Raw genomic sequence first — 4,596 nt, forward strand, 5'->3', positions numbered from 1 at the left:
GCCCTATGCCCTGCCTCCTGGCACAAGATTGGACACTGGAAACTCTAATAACATTGATGCAGAAAAAGCAAACAAACGAAGACCAAAATCTCCACAACTGTGCTTACCTTCAGAACTCGTTGAAGCAATACAGTAGAGACTGGCTTCCTTCCACCTTGCAAATCTTACATGGATGGCTTTGTTGGCATAAATACATCATCTGAAAAGGAGTTTAGAAACTGTTTTAAATGTTCCTGTCTCAAAAATGAAGTGAAGGATATTACAGAGGAATAAGAATGGAGTTTTTGCATCCAGTCTGCAGTATCTGTCACAAGCAGTCAACAGGGTAGATGAAATCTCTGTCTTCTGTGACACTGAATCTCTGTCCTCTTAAGGAGACTCCTCTCCTCATGAGTGACAAACTTATTAAATGAGGAGGCCATTAGATGGAGGCGGCTCTATTACCATGGCAGCCTTCATAAGCAAACCAAAATCTTATGCCTGTAAATGCCTCAAGGTTATGATATCAAAATGCCAAGGACCACCAATCACAAATAGCCAACTAGGCTTAAAGCTGCAGCCAATCAATAATTTTCTTACTTTGCTTCTGCCCTTTCTCTAGAAAAGTCTCTCCCTGTCCGTAGAGCACTAACCACTTCCGTTTTGGTGCTGCCCAAGTCAAATCTGTTTTTGCTCAAATGAACTCCTCAATACTGTAATATGCCTCAGTTTATCCTTCTAACAGGAGCAACCAGAACGGATTTACACTCTGAATAGTGTGGTAAGTACAGGTGAGTCTTTAACTTCTCTCAGTCATTTCACCATCTTGAAGGAAGACAGCCTGAAAATGACATTGATCAATGAAGAAGAGCAGAGCCAGGGACTTCATAGAGAAATATATAACTAGAGCTCCAATGACATCGTGCGCCTCTAGATCAAACCATGCCTGAATCCCATCTTCCTTGAACTGCTATGTTAACTCAGCCAGTATACCTTCTTTTGGGTTAAGCCATCTTGATTAGGATTTTCCATCTCTGTCAATTAAGTGATTCTTATTCACACAGCGTTTAGAACTAGAAATGGGGTACTGAAAAAGATTTAACTTATGCAGAATTGTCTACACTGAAGTAGGGGGAAAGGTCATGAGGACTCTGTCATCTGGAGCTGAGAAAACTGGCAACCTTTGTTACAGGGTATGAAAACTCCTCGTTAAAACAATAGCAGTTGGTCCACCGCCCAGCCCTGGGCCCTGCGGGTGAGCGGCGGCGCTAGGACCTGGAGGGCGGAGGCTGCGGCGGGGCCTGGGCGGCCAGAGCGGTGCGACGCGAACTCTGGCTCTGGGCTCCCCGCGCCTTGTGAGGGGGCTTGGGGGCTACAGGGGCCAGGCGCTCCCCGGGGCAGATGAGGAAACGGAGGCTCAGAGACGTCACATGACTTGCCGGAGGCCCCTCAGCCAGTGTAGCCCCACACCCCTGCCCCTGGGCAGCCTGCAGGACTCTGTCCCCTGCCCCTCAGCAGATGCTGAGGACAGACGAGTAGCAACAAACTCCCAGCAGTGCCAGTGGGGTCTTTCATTAACGCTCCCTGCCGCGCCGCATCCGTCAGCCTGTAGAAATGGAGCATCACCGATGGCTCCACCCCCACTCTTGGCAACAAAACGAGGCTTTCCCGGTGCCACCAGTATGTGACTGTCACCAGCTTCAGCCACCTGCTAGGCACCAGGCTGGGCCCGAGATCCCGCGAGCACAATCTGCGCGAACGAGGCACCCACCTCGGGCTCCTCGGCCGACGCGGGCATCAAAACCACCTTCCTTCCGCGTGATGGCCCGGTCCAGTGTATTCTGTGCGCTGCGGAGGCCCCCGGAGTTCGCCAGCCGGACCCCGAAACTCTGTTCATCTTCTGGGGTCCCCCAAACAAGATCCAGGAGCCCCAGGGCAGCCTGGCGCGCGTCACCCAGTGCGCAGGCCTGGCGTGCCCCGCACCGAGTCCCGCGCGCGCTGCCTCTCGGCCGCATGCGCCAATTTGTGGACCTCTTCCGGGGTGAGACAGGCAAGGCCAGGGAAAAGTCCCATTCGCGGTCGAGCACGGGTTGCTTCGCCACGGCGATTGCACGTCTATAGCATGGTCCCCCTGCACCCCCCTCCCCAACTATTGCAGCCAGCAGCCCCGCCTGCAGTGCATGCCCTACCGCTACTATGAGCCCAAGGGGCTGGACGAGTTATCACCTACATCTGGAGTGAGCCTAGCAGCAAGGGCACCACCGACTCATCACGGAGAAGAGGGTCTTCTCATTCTGGGCCCAGCTGTACAGAATCACCTTCTCCCACCCCTCCTGGACCTAGGCCACCCTGCCTGTGGGACCCTCACAAGGGACACAGGAGAAGTGGCTCTCCACCCAGCCTCTCGACCAAGGGCCATCTCTGGCCAATCAAGGCTGGTCCGAGTATCTTTTGGTCAATCTGGGCCTTGAAGAGGGTGAATCCTCCCACCATTCAGGGCCTGGGAGTATCTCTTGGCCAAATCAGGGATTTGGGCTTCTATGTGGTTAATCGGGTGTTGGGGGTATTTCTTGTCCAGTCAGGGTCTGAGCATAGATAGTCAGGTTATTTCTGAGTAATCTGAGGCTAAGGACATGTCCTTTCCCATGATTCCTTTGTCCGGAGCCCCAGGATGGACCCCAAATTACTTCCCGTTGGCTGGGGACAGTGGGGTCCTGTTCCAAGGAGCTGGGAACTCTGTGTTGCGCCCTCCCTTCCCAGAGCCAGAAACAGGTTTTGTGGAGGTGGGAGCTATCTGGAGGCCAGGTTGGGGCATTTGTGGGGTTGGAGGGCCCAGGGGTGGGAGGCTGGCGTTTGGGTCTTGGCTCTGCCCTGAGTGGCCTTGGACAAACCGCTTGCCCCCTCTCTGAGCATCCTTCTGCCTGTGTCAGGTTCTAATGTCTGAGAACCCTCCCACCTTTCCCACCAACCACCTTGGATCTGTCCTCCTGGGTCTGTCCTCCGTAAGACTGGCCCCTCCAGCCACCACTCCTTGCTGGGGGGCTCAGCTCCCTGAGGGTCTGAGCCTCCCTTGCCAACTTCCTCCTAGAAACTTGAGGCAATTTTTTTTCATAGAGTCCCCCAGGGTTTGGTTTGGCGGACTCTGATAAGAAAGGACAAACCTTCAGCTTTTTCCTTAGCCCCGCCCCTCAGCTGCCATAGCTGGGATTTTAAAGAGCCAGGCCCCTTTTTGGCCATCCAGCAATGAGGTTTTCCACCGGCTGGAGGAAATTTGGGGGCTGAGAAAGGGGGGATCCCAGCTAATCTGGGATTTCCTGCAGCACCTTTGTCTGCAGCTGCTGGAGTTGTCCAAGAGTCTCCCCCAAACTGGGCCTGGGAAGGTTCTAGGGGGCCAGCCAGGATCTGTGTGGCCTGGGTTCTATCCCCTAACTCTACATCACACACTTTATTGCTGGGCCTCAGTGGAGTGGGTTTGTCCCCTGCTCTTCTGGAGCCTGGAAGTGAAGATTGGAGGCCTTCCTGGAGAAGGCCGCTAGCAGTGAACCATTGCACCCTGGGATGGAGGTGGGGGCCCGCAACTACCCCAGACCTGATTTTGTAATGATTGTACAAGAATAAATGCACCTAAGATCCAGAAAAACAAAACAAAAACAAACAAAAAATAGCAGTTGTAGCTTTAGGCTCAGACCGTGTATTGAATCTGAAGCGTTAAAAGATTTAGTAGGAAATTTTTAAGATATTTGTGTGTTAGCTGCCTCTTACAGCCTTTTTTTGCCATCATATATTAACTATTGACTATGCACCAGGCATTATACTAACAATTTACTTGTATTAGCTCATTTAATACCTGATGGCACAGGTACAATTATGATCTCCATTTTACTGATGAGGAAACTGAAGTAGTCTTCTATAGAAGAAAATAGGAGAAACTAGACCTATAGAAAATAGGAAAATCTGGGCCAAAGAAAGAACATTCACTTTTCTCAGAGTGATTCTTTTGATGTGTTCCAAGTAATTAAAGTTGACTAGAAGATGTCTTTGCACAGGTAGAAAAAAAACTGAATTATCCAGCCCCATGCTAAAATCAGTTGTAATAAAAATCATAGAGAAGAAAAATTATCGAGTGATAACATTAGAGCCTGAGACAAGTTTTATAGCCTGGGCACCTCCCAAATAACGTCTTGTGTATTCAGTACAGGAAAAGGGGGCCATCACCTCTCATTGCAAAGATGCAGATGAGTGACTCCCCCAAACCCCACTCGATCAGTCTATTGTTCTGAATTGCTCCCTAGAAGAGAACAAGGCAGAGGCCATTAAATGAACACCTATTTCTGAGAAACAAATTTCTCTGGGCATGTTATAAACTCAAAGACCATGATCTAATAACGTCCCTGGCTTTGTTTACTATCCCTTGAAGTTCAATAAAAGTAGTTTAAAGTCTGCTTAAAATTCAATTAAAGTATTAAGGAAATAGTTTGAGGGCAAAACCTTCAACCAATTAATGAGGAATTAAGGTTGTTGATGACTCTATTCCCAAGGCAATTCTCAGGCCCCAGACCAAGAGAAAGCCCCAAAGGTAAATACCACCCAAATTCCTATCTAAGCTGTGATCACAGT

The 4,596-nt window shown here is 50.1% G+C and overlaps 1 pseudogene; it reads left to right on the forward strand.

Annotated features, from left to right (window-relative positions):
- The first annotated feature begins 1,409 nt into the window (after nucleotides 1–1,409).
- LOC103001367 (alpha-N-acetylgalactosaminide alpha-2,6-sialyltransferase 6-like) lies at nucleotides 1,410–2,322 on the forward strand (annotated as a pseudogene).
- The last annotated feature ends 2,274 nt before the right edge of the window (nucleotides 2,323–4,596 follow it).

Source organism: Balaenoptera acutorostrata, chromosome 10 (genome assembly GCF_949987535.1).
Source record: "Balaenoptera acutorostrata chromosome 10, mBalAcu1.1, whole genome shotgun sequence".
Lineage (NCBI taxonomy): Eukaryota > Metazoa > Chordata > Mammalia > Artiodactyla > Balaenopteridae > Balaenoptera > Balaenoptera acutorostrata.